At 38.3% G+C, this 18,923-nt stretch overlaps 1 long non-coding RNA gene across 1 annotated transcript; it reads left to right on the plus strand.

The window, feature by feature from the left end:
* Positions 1–30: 30 nt before the first annotated feature.
* LOC103661355 lies at positions 31–18,199 on the plus strand. Its single transcript, XR_568040.2, has 3 exons — positions 31–251; positions 15,800–15,876; positions 18,114–18,199. It is a non-coding gene; the product is annotated as an uncharacterized LOC103661355 (long non-coding RNA).
* The last annotated feature ends 724 nt before the right edge of the window (positions 18,200–18,923 follow it).

Here is an 18,923-nt window from a genome sequence, read left to right on the forward strand (position 1 = left end):
GGGGGGGGTGAGCACCTGGGAGCAGCAGGATCCATGTGAATCACCCAGGAACAATTAGAAATACGGACAGCCAGGTCGCCCAGCCCTGGGTAACTGAGTCTGAATTTCTAGGACTGGGGCCTGAGGGAAGTTATTTTTTGAGAGTTCACCAGGCAATTATGTGTGGCTGCGTGAATTGTCACTGCCTACTGCTTCTGTAGTATGGACGGCAGTGACTTGGCTGGAGAGTTTGCTCTAAGCTTTGAAAAGAGGTAGGTAAACCTTCCTGCACATAGTAGGTCTTAAGAACGTTTTAGTTGTCGCCTCACCGCCTTCTTCTCCCCAGGAGCACACAGTCCTACCACCGCTGTATTGTTACGTGTTCCAGAGCGTATCCTGTAGAAGCAGTATTACAAGACAGCTTTTATTTTTAAATATTTTTTCTGTGGAACAGAATTCATATTCTGTTAACCAGAATATGAAACATTATGGATAAAATAACATTTATTAATGAATCTTAATACTGTTCAAATTCATTTTTACATCAAAGGTGTACAATTTAACATTGACACCTGCAATTTTGTTGTCTTCCACGTATTAAGGAGATCTTGGTAAAAGCAGCCCTAAGAAGGATGATGTTGATGGTTTCCCGAACTAGTTAACAAAAAAGTCCTTGCCAGCACATGAACCAACAGTACAGATGAGACAGAGTAGTAGCTACAAGTTAATAGGGTGTATAGTTCGCTTAAGCACAGGAGGGGGGGGGGGTTTCTAGAGCCGCAGTTGGTCCATATAGTAGCTCCTAGACACCTGAAATGTGGGTAGGCCAAACTGAGATTTAAGTAAAATTCACACTGGATTTCTACAGGTACAGTATGGAAAAGAAAGAATGTAAACTAGTTCATTTTATATTGATGACATGTTGAAATGGGAATGTTTTTGAAAATTTAAACTTAGAATGTGGCTCATGTTACATTTATGTTGAATGGTGCTGTTCTGGAGGGTAAGAAAATCTTTTTGAATAAGACCAAGGCTTTCATTTAGTAATTGTGAAGGCAGCCATGTTGTACTTCTTAAGTAGGCCAGCAGATAATACTTGCTTCATTTAATTTTTATGGAAGTGGGAAAAAGCACCCCAAAAAGAGTAACAGAGGACATTTTCAGAAAGCAAGTTCTAATTTATGGAACCTTATGTATGCCACATGAACATCACAGTAGCTGTTGATAATAATAAATGTACCAAGCTAGCAAGATATTTGTCTTATGTTTAATGAATCTGATTAAGAACATAAAACATGTAGAACATTTAAGATTTTGGTTAAAAATAAGCTCCAACTTTTATCATTTAACCTCTTGATATAGTATACCTCTTTAGTTTTCCACTGAGCTAATAAGCTGAAATTTCAGGGAAGCTTTACTTCCAATTTTCTATACTTAATTTAAAAATATATTTGTTTTTCATTCCTTTATTTAACTTTTTTCCCTTTATTTAAGACTGCTGGGGGCCAAGAGTATTGCTAAGCAGTGTAGATAAAAAGGTGAACACCCAGACATGGCCCTTACTCTCTTGGACCTAATGAGTACCAATTCAGAGACAGTGGAAAAGTAGATAACCACAGCATGGTGTATTTGGCCTTTGAGTGTTTTACCTCTGTAAATGCAACATGTTAATGTTTAAACCTAAAATTTATAAATTTCTGTCAACATGATAATGAAGAGTCTTATTAGGACTTGGCTATGGGCTTAAAATATACTAGTAAAAAATCAAAGTATAATTAACTCATCCATTAATTATGAGAACTTAAGAAAAAAATAGAGTATTTCCTTAAATATAAAGAAAAGATTAAAAGAATTATAATAGCATCTTATTTATGATACTTTCTTCTAGCCTTTCAGCAAATTTTAGGTTCTAAGGAATTCAATAATAGAAATGTAAAGGAGACATTGATTTATGCCCCTAACATAGTTTAATGTTGCTGACTTTAAAAAGTTAAATCCATTTTAGCATATTACATAGCTCTTAAATCAATATATTTGAGTCTTTAAGGAAAAAGTTAAACATAGATCTTATATTAGTTTACTACTGTTGCTGTAACAAATTACCATGAAGTTAGCAGCTCAAAACGACACCAGTGTATTCTCACACAGTTCTGTAGTCAGAAGTCCAACTCTGATCTCACTGGGCCAAAATCAAGGTGTCCATAGGTCTGTGTTGTAGGGAAGAGTTTGGTTTTTTTGTTTATTCAGGTTGATGGAGTTCAGTTCCTTGCTGTGGTAGTATTGGTTCCATGTTAGCTCATCAGCTGAGGGCATGTCCCCAACTTCTACAAGCCATCCATATTCCTTGGGTTGTGGCCCTCTCTCTTCCTCTTCAAAGCCAGCACTGCTGGGTTGAGAGCCTCTCATGATTTCTCTTAACCTTTACTTCAGTTGTTTTCTCTCTAATTGCAGTCCTTTAAGAATCTAATTAGATTGGGCCTACCTAGGTAATTTGGGACAATCTCTCCATCTCAAGGTCCACAGCCTTAACCACATCTGCCAAGTCCCTTTTGCCATGGTAAGGTAGCATATTTACAGGTTCCAGGGATAAAGGCTTGGGCATTTTTAGGGGCCATTATTTTGTCTACTGCAGATCTCAATTGGGGCCATGTGGTATATACAGCATTTCTTACCAGTATTCTCAGTACTTCAGGATAGAATAATGTTAATAATAACAGGTAAATATTATTGGATGCGTAATATGTTCTAGACACTATTCTAAACTCTTTTTCTGCATTTATTTGTTTAGTCCTTGGAAATGCCTTAGGAGACAAGCACTATTATTATCCCCATTTATAGATAGGAAAACAGAGAGCGGGGAAGTCTCTTGCCTAACTTCACGTGGCTAGTAAGTGGCGAAATGAGGATTGGAACCTACACAGTCTGTTTCTAGAGCCTCTGCGTGGTCTGAACCACAACATAGTAAAAATTATTTCTGAATGTCTAGATTTACTAAACATGGTTAGTGATACAGGTACGAGTTCAGGATTTGGTGTCACAATGTCTGGATTCAAATTCAAACTTTACTAGTTACTAGATGACCCTGGACAAGTTACTCAGCCTCTCTGGGTCTCACTTAACAATAAACTGAATTAATAATAACACTTGAGGATTAAATGAGGCCCTATATGTACAATACTTAGAACAGTGTCTCCACAAAGTAAGCTATTGCTAGCTATAATTATTGGTGACGATTCAACATTTTAAAAACAGTAGTTAATTGTAAAAAGAAATGTTTCCTTTAGATAATTTCAGTCTCTTCATAAAATAAGATTTTTAAAAAAATATAATTAAAAAGAAATTTTTAATTAAAATTTTTCTTTTAATATACCACAATGCTATCTCCTTTCTCAGATACCGATTTCTCCCCACTCCAGTATATCCGTCTTTCTAGCACTGTTACTTTCTAGTGTTATCTGATTTTACGCTGTAAGCACTTCGTCCAGTCTCTACTTACCCAGGTTAATGTCCAAATGACTTAGAAGGGCAACAGGACGCAAAATCCAAATACTCACTCTCACCATCTGTCAGCCTAGTGTTTACACAGCCATTGTTGCTAACTTCTCACTGTTCTCTTTTGCTCTTATTCCTTGAGGGAGACCCATGGCGTATCCTGGGTCCCTGGCCACAATGCATTCTAATATCACTCCAGATCCCACCCTCTCTTCTAATAATCTCTGCTACCATTGCCTTATTTCAAGCTCTCATCATCTTTGTACTTTAAATCATTTCCTGGCAAATCTGTGGCCTTCAGCCTTACTGCCCTTCAGGTTTAATCTCTTCCCTGCTCACCAGAGTGATCTTTCTAAAGTACTAAACTCATGTTATTCTGTTACTGTCTTTCTTCAAACCCTTCAGTGTCTCCCCCACACCCCAGTTCCTACAAACATTATTCCTTTTTCTATATCTGTTAACACAGGTTAGGTGCTTCTACTGTAGCATTTAAGGCATCACATTGTTTGTTTAAGCACTAGTCTTTCCTTCTAAATCATGAACTCATGGATAGGGAACAAGAGATGGTTTTGGGGGAGCCTGAGTGGCTCAGTAGGTTGGGTGTAAGACTCTTGGTTTTGGCTCAGGTCATGATCTCAGGGTCCTGGGGTTGAGCCTTGTGTGGGGCTCTGCACTCAGTGCAGAGTCTTCTTGTCTCCCTCCCCCTCCGCACCCCCTCACGCTCCTAAAAAAGAGATGGTTTTGCTTGAATGAATTTATTATGTTATTTTGTCATTATCTATTTACCTGTCTCTTGTCACTTAAGCTGTGAATTCTTGAAGGGGAGGCTCATTGCTTTATTCGTTTCTTTTTACTTCTATGCCCAAGACAGAGGAGGTGCTTAGTAATTGTTGAATGGATTCTAAAAAGGAAAATAACTCAGAAAACATACAATTGAAAAAATTCTGCTTAAGCCTAAAACAGTATATAAAGCAACTTACCAGGAATATATAAGGTTACGATTTTAGAAGAAGCATAACTGGTGTTTAAAATCATGGACTGGAGCCAGAGTACCTAGCTTTGAATTCTGACTCTGCCACTTACTGCATATGCACTCTTGGGCAAGCGAATGAAGCCTGTACCTTCTTTGTCTGTAAAACAGGGATGGCAATAGTAACCATCTCTTAGGGTTAACAGATCAAATGAGTTAATGTTTCTAAAGTGACTATAATAGTGTCTACCACATAGTAAATATTCTAGAAGTGTTTGCTAAGTGAAAACACAATAGTTAATAGTCTCATTGCTTTTGATGATAGGTAATATCTTTATAATACAGTGATTAAAAAAAAATAGCCCAGAGTTTTGTGATTGTGATATTTAGAGATTTTTAACTTTCAATGATTTTTAATATCTTACATTATACAATGACCATGTATATTCATTGAACATTTAAAGAGTACTGTGTATGATTCCTCTCATGAGTAAGTTACATATTTTCTCTTTGTATTATTTTTCTATGACCCACATAATATAACAAATTACTACAAACCTATGACTTAAAATAACATACATTTATTATTTTATGGTTCTGTGGATCAAAAGTCCAACGCTAATCTCACCAGGCTAAGATCAAGTTGTCAGTAGAGTTTCATTCCTCTCTTGAGACTCTCAGGTATAATCCATTTTCTTATCTTTTCCAGCTTCTAGGAGGTGTCCACATTCCTTGGCTAGTGGTCCCTTTTCTCCATCTTCAAAGCGAGCAATGTTGTGTATCTCTGACCAATCTGTAATCACACCTCTTTCTCTGACTACAGACAGGGAAGGCTGTCTGTTTTTAAGGATTCCTATGATAAGAATAAGGTCCACATGGATAATCTAGGGCAATGTCCCATCTCAAGGTCCTTAACTTAATTACATCTGCAAAGCCCTGTTTGCCGTGTAATTTATTCAGGGGTCCTGGGGGGGGTTCAGGTAAGGGCACTTTTAGGGGACCATTATTCTGCGTACCACACACTTGTACTGTAAAATGAATTACTGCTAAAAGGTACATAAGTTGTGCTTTTTGAACATGGAAACAGTATTAACTGAAATGTGAACAGTTGTGTCAGTATCATTTATCATTTATTCCTCTTGTGGTTGGTGGAAGCGGTATCTGCCTAGGATAGTGTTAAGGTACTGCAGGGCTCACTGATCAATGTTTTTGTTTTTAAGGACTTTTATTAAGGAGGGGAAAATAAGCTCATATATTTGAGTATCTGTTAGGGACTAAGCACTCTACAGTGAATTTCAGATACACCAGTCCTATTTAATTTCTACATAACTTTATAACATGTGGTAGGCCACCTAAAGATGACCCTCAATGATCCCACCACTACTATTCTATGACCTTATGTAATCTTGTCCCTTTGAGTGTGCACTGGACCTGTTGACAATCCCAATAAAATGGACCATGACAGTAGCAATAGGATATTATTTCTGGGATTAGGTTACAGAAGACAGTGACCCCTCTTGCTTATACTATCTCTGTTTCCCTTTTACTAGCTTGTTTTGATGAATCAAGCTACAATGTGGTATGTTACCTTATAGAGAGGCCAACATGTCAAGTAACTGAGGGTGACCTCCAGCCAATAGGCAGGAAGTAACCAAGGCCCTTGGTCCAATAGCTTGTGGGTAACTGAATCCTACCAACAACCAGAGCATGAAATTAGAAGTGGACCTTCTTTAATAGAGCCTTGAGATTATAGCAGCCCCAATGAACACCCTGATTGCAGCCTTGTGAGAGATCCAGAGCCAGAGAACACTGCTAAGCCACCCCCCAGTTTCCTGACCTGTAGGAATTTGTTATGCATCAATAAATAACTAATATTAAGATATCAATACTGTTTTTTTAAAAGATTTTATTTATTTAACAGAGATAGAGACAGCCAGCTAGAGAGGGAACACAAGCAGGGGGAGTGGGAGAGGAAGAAGCAGGCTCACAGCGGAGGAGTGTGATTGGGGCTCGATCCCCTAACGCCGGGATCACGCTCTGAGCTGAAGGCAGACGCTTAACAACTGCACCACCCAGGCACCCCAGATATTAATACTGTTTTAGTACAGATGAGGAAAAAAGAATTGACATGATAAGGCAACTTTGCAGCTCTCCCAGTTGTTAGTGAATTAATGATGATGATAGCAATAAAATTAGAATTGATAGTAGCTTACATTTATTGAGTACTTACTAGATGTTAGGCATCTTTCAAATCATTTTACGTATATCATCTTAGGTTATTACATCAATTCTATGAGATAGGTACTATAATTATCTCATTTTATAAATAATGAGATTGGCACATGGGGAGGTTAAAGGACATTCCTAAGATCCCCAGTCAGTCAACATAATGGTAGGATGTGAACCCAGGTTGTATGACTTTAGAGTTTTCACTCTTAATCACTATAGTATAGATCTTCCTCAGCTTACAATACAGTTCTGTTCCGATAAAACCATTTTAAGTTGAAATTATCCTAAGTCAAAGATGCATTTAACACACTTAACCTACCGATCATCATAGCTTCTCCTAGCCTGCCTTACACGTGCTCGGAACATTTATGTTAGCTCACAGTTGGGCAAAATCATCCAACACAAAGCCTATTTTATAATGAAGTGTGGATATCTCATATAATTTATTGAATACTGTATTGAAAGTGAATAACAGAATGGTTGGGTGGGCACTGAATGGTCACAAACATGATGACTGTTTACCCTCATGATTGCCTGTCTGACTGGGAGCTATGGCTTGCTGCCACTGCCCAACATCATGAGAGAAGACTGTACTTTGTATTACTAGCCCAGGAAAAGATCAAAATTAAAAATTTGAAGTATGGTTTCTACTGAATGTTCATTGCTTTTGCATCATCATAAAGTGAAAAAATCTCAAGTTGAACTATCATAGGTCAGGGACTGTTTGTCAATTGTTCCTTCAAGATCTGTGTTATAAGGCAAAAGGATGCGGGTGTAGAAGGAAGAAAGGGAAAGGCTCCAAAAGTTTACCAGCAGCGAGGTTAATCCTGATCAGAGTATTAGGGAATGCTAGAGTGTTAGGGAGCCATCTGATCTGACTCCCGAAGGTTGGGTAGGATTTAGGCTTGCGGCTGTTAGAGGAAGGAATGTGTAAGATGAGCAAAAGAGGTAGAAAAGCATGAGACAGATGAGAAAACACCACCTCACCATGTCTGGAGCTGGGGCAGGATGAAGAAGAGTGGGAGATAAAATTAGAAGGGTAATTTGGAGCCTGGTTACAGTTACGTAAAAGATTATGAGTAATTTTTATAAAAAAATTGATCCTGGAGCTTTTTTGACTAGTAGTTTAAATAAATTACTTTTTAGTTTAAACTATACAGCAGAACTATTAGAGAGATAATATACTAGTGAATTTGAAATATGGAGAAACTGATTATATGGATTGTATGAAAATATGAAATTTAGTTCCAGTGAAATGCAAAAGAAAAATAAGAATGCACATGGAACATTTTGTGTGATTAAATTTCTTAGATGTATTCAGTTTGTATTTAATTAAAGTAAAATGGCATGAATATCAAAATTTGCAAGCCTTTTTATTTCCTTGTAAAAACAATACTATTAGTGGTTACACTCAAAGCACATTAAGTATTTCACTAAAAATAGGGCATGGAGAAATAAAAAAAAGTCATTATGATTGTGTTCTCAATTACCTGGGAGTGGACCTTAAAAACACTACTATGGAAGAAAGTCATATAAAGCAGGGCTGAAAACATTATCCTCTCTTTTTCTCAAAACATCATTCAAATTCACTAGATGGAAATTTAATTTTGTGAGATGTCTGTGCTGTTCAAATTTGTTTATGGTGTGAGCTTTCAATTTAGACAATTTATCATTACTTGGAGAGAAACTTTTTCTCTTAAGCCAGATTGAGTTTCCTTTCCAGGGAATAGATGAATCCAGGAAAAATGTTTCCATAGCTCATACCTAGCCAAAAGCAGTGGCCATGGAGGAACGGACTGCTCATTAAATAATGACAAAAGGAAAATATGTGTTCTCTTTTCCCATAGTCTCTCCGTGTCCTTGACATGTCTCACAACTCTCCAGTCCATAGATTCAAGCAGATTACATTTTGATTCTTAAATTTTGGGGCTGAACTTCTGTTTCACAACAGTATTAAGCAGGTGATTGCAAATATGAAATACATAGAAAGGCCTGACTTTGATTTGTGTCTGACAGTTGTGTGACCTTTGGATAGTCTCTTAACTGTCATGAGCCTCAGTTTCTTAATCTCTCATCTGTTTGACATGTCCTCTAAGATTTCTTTTTGTTTTAATGAATTAGGATTCTAAAGGATTATTCTGTATGACTGCAGTTTCAAGCCAATTCTGCACTTAAACATGTGGGCCTCTACGCTGTCTCCATGTATTTTTTGAAGCTATCTTTTCTATGTCTGCAAGTTTTCCACAATAATATAATTACATCCATAAGAGGCTAAGTCCTAACTTCTTAGCCTTGCCCCAATTTGGCTCCTGTTCTTGTTATTTTTGATCTCATAATTTAGGGGAGAATACTCCCTCCACCTCTCAGGCAGACAAATTCTGTAGCAGCCCTAGAGGAATAAGCCTGAAGTCATTTCCTTATAAAATCTCTCCCTTTTCTGTGTGTATTTAAGTATTTATACTGTATATCTTACTGCTATAACAGAGGAAGTTAGAGAAGAGAAAAAAAAAATATGGCAATTACTCAACCTGACACCATTAAACTTTGCAACCTCAGCATCCAATGCATTGCTTCATTCCCAGCCCAACTCCCAACGCTGGAGGATTGCAGTGACTCTGAGAGGCAGGGAATTTCTTCAAAAAGAAGCCTTGGAAACCATGATAAGGTGTTTCAAACAAGAGCTATTGACTCATTACATCAGAGGCTCAGGACCAGTCTGCAGTCAATATTCTTGTGTGCCTCCAAAATATAGGAAGTAGAATAAAGATTTATATAGGTACATGGGGATTTCACATGACCTCTAAACAGTCTGGGAAGCATCCGGAAGTCCTGATTCTCTTGAGTTTCTGAATTAGTGCATTGTTTCTCCTGTGACTTATTTTAGAAGGATCTAATAACTAAACATTGCTCCTGATTATCTCTGGGTCATAGAATCCCCTGAAAGTTGGATAAGACAATGCTGTCAGGTTAAAAGAGGGGGCCCTGGAGTTAAGGAGACTTGATGGCTTGTGTTTACCTTCTCTGTTGAGCTGAGTGCCCTTGGGAAAATGATAGAACTCCTCAGGGTCTTAGTACTGCATGTGAAAATGAAGAGTATGGGCTGGATAAGTTTTGAGAACCTTTCCAGTTCTAAATTTATACCATCCTAAGAGTAAGCTGCCACTTGCCTATAGATACTTCGGATTAGACCCAGATACTGAGGTGAGTGAATGTCAAAGGGTAGAGTGCTTAGCTTGGCTTTGACATTTTCCAGAGTTGTAGAGGCACAGCTTTAATCCACTTTGATTCCAGAAACTTCTGAGGAGAAAAGTAGCACTGAGAATAGACAAGCAAGTTAGGCCTGCTATTGCTATACCATCTCTAAGTGCTTTGTTTCATAGTATTCGACTTACAGAGATTTAATAACTTCACAGTGTTCTTTTTAGCCATTATTATAGAAAGATAGTATAAAATCTCTGATTTCTATATTCCTTTCAAATTCTATCATTTTAGAATTATCTTCGTTAGAAAATCCTACTAAGTTTCACTAATCCAATGACAATGAAACAATATTTTTATTTCTTGTATGACATTATATTAATCACTTTGGAAGGATATAAATACTTATGAGAAAGTGCTTGTATACTAGGAGAGGAGAAAAACACAAAGAAATGAAAATGTGAACAACAATAAAAGAATCAAAATGCCCAGGACATTTTGCAGGAGAATGGAATTAACCTAAAAGGAAAAAATGCATGCTTTCATTTTTTAAAAAAATAATTTTTGTGAGTACTTTCTTAAAGATTATTTTACTTAGAATCAGGTTGAAATCTTTCCTTTCCGAGCATGCAAAGCTCTCTTTAAAGATAAATGTTGCAGTGGTATTTTTAATTATTGAGGCTGGGCACTTGTTTCCTCCTTACACTCACGTACTTCCAAAGGGATTTGGAACATGGAAGAGTTCCATAGCTGTTTAGAGAAATGGGAACTTAGGTCTCTCTAATTACAAACATTACATCCCAGTTGTAGCTAAGTTCAGGCTCTAATCTCTGTAGTACTGAACCTTCCAAGTTGTGTTACATCAATATAATGTATGATCTGTGTGTTCTGGAACATCCAAACATTGGTGAGTCTCTAGGATACATGAAGGCCAGTTTGTCTCAGCTAGCTTTGCTGTGAGTTCTTTTTTTCTATGTGGTTAGTGAATTACCAAATAAACATTTAACTTAGGAAAGAACATTTCCTTAATTTCTCCTCCTTCCCAAGAAATTGTAGCTCCAACACCATGCAGCAATAGTGCAGTCAGCATCTCTACAGGTTGACTACCTGAAGTAGTGCGTGAGTAGTGTTACTCACAAGCTTAAGGTGACCAGAAACTGCTCATTTGGTGGTAATCATGATGGATTTCTGCTCACCTACCAAAATCTTATACCATATTTGAGTATGTTTAAGCAGTATTAGTGAAGGAAAATATTTCTTTTTTTTTTTTAAACAACCTTTTTTTTTTTTTTAAGATTTTATTTATTTATTCAACAGAGATAGAGACAGCCAGCGAGAGAGGGAACACAAGAAGGGGGAGTGGGAGAGAAAGAAGCAGGCTCATAGCAGAAGAGCCCGATGTGGGGCTCGATCCCATAACGCTAGGATCACGCCCTGAGCCGAAGGCAGACGCTTTAACCGCTGTGCCACCCAGGCGCCCCAGGAAAATATTTCTAAGGTATAATTTTAAAAAATAATGCTAACCTATAATATAATACTAATTTATCATAAAGTGTAGGTGGCTCATATTTCTGCTTAAGGTAAGGCTATTTCCCTCTATTTTGTGAAATAATATTAATGGCTAATATTTATATAGTATTTATATTTATATTTAATTTATATTTATATATACTACTATAAATATTTATCATATTTATAGTACCAGACTCTATGACAAGTGTTTTATATATATTAGCTCACTTAATATTCCCAACTTTGTGTAGTAGATGTTATAATCACAATCCCATTTTACAGATGAAAAAAATGAGGCACAGAGATTAAGTAAATTGCCCCTGATTGTAAAGGCAACAGGTCAGAAGTCACACTTCCAATTCTGGCTTGTGTGTTCTTAATTACTATGACATGCTTCCTCCCAACAGATCAACCTGCACATTAGCTTCCCTTATTTTGAGGCTGGGGGCCACATTCTTGGACTTGAGCACCTGCAGCCAGAACCTGCTTTTCACTTAATCACTCAATAATAAATAAGTAAGCTGGGGAGAAGCTGAATAACTAGCTGGTGACCAGGGCTGGCTACCTAATTTGCAGAGCTCAGTTCAAAATGAAAATATGGGGCATCTTGTTCAAAAAGTAGAGAAAAAAAGTATTATTAAAGGTACTAAAATAAAAGGCTTTTCCTTTCCTTCATACTCTCTCGTCATGGTATTTTTATCTAAGTAAAGGAAAAATAAAGTTTAAATTATTAACACTAATTTTGCCATTTATCTTTGTATTGTGCAATGTCTATTTTAAATGCAAATAGAAGAGCATTTGACTTATATGTGGAATCACCAAAATTGTAGCTTATATCTGAATATCTTTTTTTTCCTTATCAGAACAGTGGAAACTGCACAAAATTAACTCAACTGTTTTTATGTCACTTCTTGACATAGACATATTTTACTAACACTTTCTACCTCTGACTTACTGATGAGTAAGGGAGGACTGAAAGGAGAGGGAAATGTGGGTTGCCCTGTTTTTCCTTTGCTTCTGTGTCATCATTTTTAATATAAAGTAGTTCACTAACACAGGGAGCTAATGTGAGTAAGAAAGAATGTAATATAGTTTCTTGGTTGTTCATATTTCTTAAAACACCATTGTTTTCTCTCTGTGTTTGAAGCAATTCTGGTTGGAACAGAAGGCATAGCATCTTGGAACTATTGGTGTTCTTGCTTTTACTCAGTTGTAGACATAACACACTGTGCACTTGATTTGAGTATCTCTAAACTTCAGTTTATTATGGGTACCCTGGAATTCTGTGTTCACAGACCTCATGAGCACACATCTAGATTGGGAGGTAAGAAACAAAACAGGCTGCCATGCATTTTGCTTTATCTCCTCTGCTCACGTGTATGCTCCATTGTCCCACTGGACTTTACTTACAAAACAAGTTCAAATATGAAATTATTGAGAATTTCAGGATGGGACTAGAAGAGCCCTTCTGAGTGCAAGACATGCCTATGAAGCAGGCTTTGCTTTGGGCCATTAGATGAGATGGAAGCTGGACTAAATTGAAATCATTCTTCCAATCAGCCACAAACATCCCAAATGTTGTACTAAAGACACAAGTCACTGGCGTAGGAGGGTTAGGTATGGCCACAGGTGACCAAAACAAGGCAGCCAAGCCTACAAAGACAGTGGAGGGGCACCTGTGTGGCTCAGTCAGTTAAGCATCTGACTCTTGGTTTCAGTTCAGGTCATGATCTCATGGGTCATGAGATTGAGCCCTGCATCAGGCTCCCTGCCCAGTGGGGAAGTTTGCTTGAAGATTCTCTCTTGCTCTGTCCCTCCCCTCATTTGTATGTACTTGTTCTTTCTTTCTCTCTCTCTCTCTCTCTCTCTCTCTCTCTCTCTCTCACACACACACACACACACACACACACACACACACACATAAATAAATCTTAAAAAAAAAGGCAGTGGAGTTGGCTGGCTACTGCTGTATCAAAATGAGGCTATGGAGAATAAGGATAATGGAAGTTCGCCTGCTATTTTCTTAATGGTTAATGACTAAATGTGAAAACTAGGGAGCTTGGGTGGTTTTCACATATTTAAATGCAGGTAGAGTCAAATGGCAGGGAGCAGAGCTAATTGTGAGAGTTTCAGAGTTTCAGAGATGTTGGACACTCAGCCAAGGCAGATCTGTTAGGGGAGACTCAGACGCTTAGTAGGGAAAACTTGGGGATCCCGAGAAGTGGTACAGAGATCTCTGGATGTCCCTGAGGATGCTGACTCTACAGTCCCTCTGGACCCTCTAGTTGTGTGACGGTGACCATCCTTCCCTTCCATTGAAAGGGTTGGCACTTCAGCTGTGCTGGAAGATGCCGCAGAAGCCTCTTCTTGCACCCCGTTCAGATTTACCCTCATCACCGCTCCTGATTGCCGGACCAATAAGTAGGGATGGGATTCTTTAAGGGTGCATGGTCAAGGGGCCAGAATGTAAGTCTGAATAAACAAGGGTATATTAACTTGGGGCACTTTCTTTGGAAATAAGGATGACCACTATAGCCAAGACTCTAGGCATAGGAAAATGTGCTACTGTGGTGGCTCTTTACAACCTTAGAAAAATAATGGCCAACTCTCAGTAAGTTAGAAATGCCTGAGTTGCCTTGGCAGATGGCAGAGAAAGGGGCAGAAGTGCTTTAAAGTGGGCATGGTGAGTGGATATTATGCAAGGCCAGAAAATCCACAATGAGATTATATCCCATGAGCGGGTTGAGAGGACAGACCATTCACCAAAGTCATCAGGAATGTGCTGGTGAGAGAGATATAGGCCAGTAATGATGCTAGGTGGTCACAGAGCTGTGCTCATTTCATGAATTGATGTCCTGTGGGACCCATCAGTAGTAGAGGCCAGGTGGTGGTGCTTAACCACCAGAAGCCAGGAGGCCACAATTATTTTAAAATCTGGCAAGGTCACCAGGAGTTGCATAGATGGTAAATAAAGCCTGTGTCCCCAGGGGCAAATAGTGCTGCCTAACATCAATAAGTAAAAAAGAGAGAAAGAGAGGGAGAAAGGGAAAGGGAGAGGGAGAAGGAGGGGGGTGGAGAGAAAAGAGAATGATAGAAGAGAAGAGGCTGAGAATAGTCCTGCACAATAAGAAACTAAGATCTCTTGCTCAGTTCTCAGAGACAGTCAATTTTCAGGTCTGGAACCCACTGACTAAAGAAGTGTCTAGGTCCCTAAGAGGAAGGGCTCTTCAACCTAAGGGGAAGTATATACCATGACAATTATCCTATCCTTCCCCAAAGAGACTTAAACAGTCATTTATTTGGGTAAGAGTACACTGGGGAAAGGGGAATAACAAGCGTTATGAGGACTACTGCACTCAGAGTCTAAGTTGATATTGACATCCAGAGACCAACATGTCCTCCTGGTCTCCTGTTGGAGTGGGGCCATGGAGACCAGGTAGTAAATAAAATCCTGACTGAAATTCAGCTCAGTGCGTCCACTTTTTCCATGGACCCACCCAGTGGTCATTTCCTCAGTCCTGAATGCATAATCAGAATTGATATATACTTCGAATGGGATTAACTACCACATTGGGTCCCTGGCCTGTGGAGTAAGTGATACTATAATGGGGAATGCCAAATGGAAACCTCTAAAACTAATCCCCTCTAACCCCCAGCCAAGATAGAAAATCAAAGCAGTATTTTATCCCAGTGGGAATGGTGGAGATTAGTGTCACTATTAAAGATCTAGATGATGCAAGGGTGGTGGTCTCTGTTATATGTCAAGTTACTTGCCCAGTCTGGCACCTGCAGAGACCAGATGGATCCAGAAAATGGCTATCAACTACTGTAGGTCTAACCAAGTAGCAACCCCAATTGAAGCTGCTGTTGCCTGATACAGTTTTGTTGCTAAAATAGTTCAGTTAAGGCCTCAAGTACAAGAATGTGGCCACTGATTTGTAAAATGCATTATTTTTCATTCCAATGATAAAAGGAGATCAGAAACAGTTCACATTCATATGGGACAAATGACAATATTCACATATGGAAGGAGGAAGAAAAAGGCCAAGCTTGAATTATGAGTGGGTTGACCAGGTAATGCCAACTCCCTCATGGCTTTGTTAGACTTTGCTTAAACTGCATAGCAGTCTAGAATGCTTCTCAGGCTTCTCCCTTTCTCCCCTTCAGTTGTGGACAGACTTGTATCACAGTCTGATGGCTCTCTCGGCTGCATCTGGCTCTTTCTCTTTTCACATGGGATTTTTCCCTAATAAAATTGTTCCATGTTTAATCCTGCCTTGGCATGCAGAGGACCTAGACTTATACAGCCCTGTACCCTAGGTGTGCAGAAATGTTCTTTGATTAGTTTCCAGGTTTCTACTATTTTCCATAACCCTTAGTTCTGTCCTGTTCCATCTTCATAATCCTCCTTGACTACAGGTGCAGAAGGCATTGGAGACTATGCCTTCCCTGGGGATTGAGTGATTTTCTCAGGCTGTGCTTCCTGCTTCTGAATGGTAAGAGACCAACGGACATAGTAACAAATGGTCACAATCCTCTTTTAGTCCAGGCCGGTTAGCTCGATTTGCCAATAGTCACACCCATGATTCTTTTCGATCCATGTCTCCCTCCCTAGACTCAATTGCTGGTAACTTAAGTGTACATTCCTCTAGGGGAGAGCCACTTCTTTAGATGTCTTTCTCTGAGGAATTTTGGCCAACTGAAAGATTTTACCTCATTCTGCCACAGGGCATGTACTCACACATTTCCATGAGGACCCTCATCCTGCTTGCTCAGTTTTCATTTTCTAGTTCTCAGGCTCCTTTTAGCCTTCACCTCCTACTTGCAATATCATTACTAGATCATTTTGTGTATGTTAGAAGTATAGAAGTTGCAGACAAGCCTGTTAATTGGACATTCAGACAATTGCTGGGTTCCATATCTTTATTTGTCCTCTCATTCGGGCCTGTTATCTAGAGCAGCTCCTCACTTTTGCCTATTTGTCTTACCTCTCTTTGCTAGAAACTCACTCATATTTTTGTTGTTGTTTTCATTTTTGTGACAACACATAGTAAAGAGGAGCAAGGACCAGCCCTGGGACACTCCAACATTTAAGTGTCAGGGAGAAAAAGAGGATCCAGCTGAGGTGAACGAGAAGGAGAAACCAAGGAGGGAGGGGAAAAAGCAAGAAAAAGGATGCCAGGTGGAAACTAGCAATTGTGCTCAATGTTGTTGAAAAGTCAAGCCATATGTAGGCTGAATATGGACCCCTTGCTTGAGCCAAGAGGTCGTTGGTGACCTTGGACTAAAGCAGTTTTGGTGGAGTGCTAAGATGGGACCCTAATTACAATGGATTTAAGAGGGAACAGAATCTATGTCTTATGTCTGCATTATGTAAAGAAATCTCTCCCTTCCTCTGTTTCTTCAATTCTGCATCTCTGCCAATCCCTCAATTGGGATAAACCAAACCAGTAGCCAGAGTTTCTTTCCTACTCAGAAGGTTGGAGAATGGGAATAATTATATGTGTTTTAGTACTTTGTTCCCATCTCATCCATTGGTCTGGTCTGTTTGTAGAATCCCTGAAACCATGTCTGTATTTCACCTCACCACTTGGTGTGAAGGCTAGCCCTAAGTAGTTTTAGTGATGGTAACAGTTTGTCTTATCCTTTCAATTCAAAGGGTTTGTTATTGTGTTATGTCAAATGGCTGCTCAGACCAGCATTCAAGGTACAGAAATGATCAGGTTCAGTTTCAAGTTAGTTGGAAAAAGAATATAGTTGGCTCGGCAGCAGCTGGGTTCTAGCCTTGATTCTAAAATAGTTGTGTGATTCAGTGAAGGTTCTTAGTTGTAAGAATATCCGGGCAGATCACTTACGAAAATTTAATCTCTAAACAGAGAGAGCCTTTATGGTTTCCTCAGATCCATAAAAGTCTATGCCTTACTGCTCTCAACTCTTCACACTTTTTTTTTTAATCGACTTATTCTTCCCAAATGTCTGAAGGGGTAGATGATATCATTCATGCTTTAGAGAACAGAATAAGAAACAGAAGCTTAGAGAGTCTAGGTGATTCACCATGTTTTAAAGTCGATAAGAGAGGGAACAACTTAGTATTGCAAGCCATGAAGCCTAGTGGCCTCTGTTTGAATCATGGCTCTGTAACTTATTAGCTGCGGGACCTTGGACAGTGACATAAGTCCTGAGACCCAGTTACATTAACTGCAAAATGCGGCTAAGGCCAATATTTGAATTATGAATTGTTGGGAACAATTCCTGTGATAATCCAGGTGAAGGGCATTATGCCAAAGAGCAAAATCCTCAGCATGTAGTATGTTTTTGATAAGGGCGAAGTCATAATAAAATGCGCTTCCTTTACCTTTAGTATTGGGCTTCCCACTTGGCATCTGAAGCATATACCAATTACCTGTCTAGTCTTTCAAACCCCATTTTTATTTTAGAATTCTAGTTATGGGAAGATATGACAAACTATAACTTTTTTTTTTTAGGAACAAATTAGTATAAGAGTAAGAGGAATTTTATCATTTTCTATCAATTTCCAATATCAAAATTGACAAATCAAGGCAGGCCAAATTTGAAAATGTGCGGAGAGGAAGATCACCACTAAATCACCTCATTTATTTTCTCTCTCAAAAATATATTTTTTAAAACAGCAGCATAAAAAAGGAAAACTGTATTAGAAAAAGGGCTGTTACCCTACCACATTTCCTCAGTGATTGATTGTATTTTCTCCCAGGAATTGAAGAAAAGGAGAAGAGAACATGAGGGTTGATTGCATCAAAAGTGTGACACGAATAAAAGAATCAAGAAATCACATATGTCTGCACAGAAGTCAACTAATAAATCAAAAGCATGTTCTTAGCTAAGTCAGATGTTCCTTTGAAACAGCATATGGCGCAATTCCAATATACTCTATATTCAGCTACCTAACAGGCTGTCTTGTTGCTTTCAACTAGTGAAAAATCCAGCAGCACAAATGTTTATAAGGCTGGTAAAACATTTTAACTTTATTTTATGCCCTGATTAGCTATTACTGGCCTGAAGATTACACTGTAAAACCTAAAATCATAAATGGAGAAAATAATCTGTTGGCAGGAGTGAATACTAATTGTTACAACGTCCTATATTAAATGTGTTCATAGTTTCTTTTTAGCAGTTATTTTGATGTAAAATTTAACAAGTTTTCTTTCATCACATATCAGGTCTGTATTTTTTAAAAATTGTGGATTTAAATTTCTGCATCATTTTCAGTTGAGAGTCATAAAATTAACATATGTCATATTAATTTTAACCAAATCAAATTCTTCTAATAGTATCATGTCCTAGTCAGAAAAGAATAAAGATAACTTTTAAAAAATGTTATGATGACTGCATCTTACTAGAAAGGGTAAGCAAATCCCAGTATAATTGAGGAAAATTAGTTCACATGGATTTTTAAACTTTCAAATACTAAAAGTCTATGACTATGTGAAGATTACTGTGGGTGGATATAACTTTGTAGCAAGGGAGAAACTTGTTAGACTAGAATTAATTGACAAGGGTAGGA

This window comes from Ursus maritimus, unplaced genomic scaffold (assembly GCF_017311325.1).
Source record: "Ursus maritimus isolate PB19 unplaced genomic scaffold, ASM1731132v1 scaffold_9, whole genome shotgun sequence".
NCBI classification, from domain to species: Eukaryota; Metazoa; Chordata; class Mammalia; order Carnivora; family Ursidae; genus Ursus; species Ursus maritimus.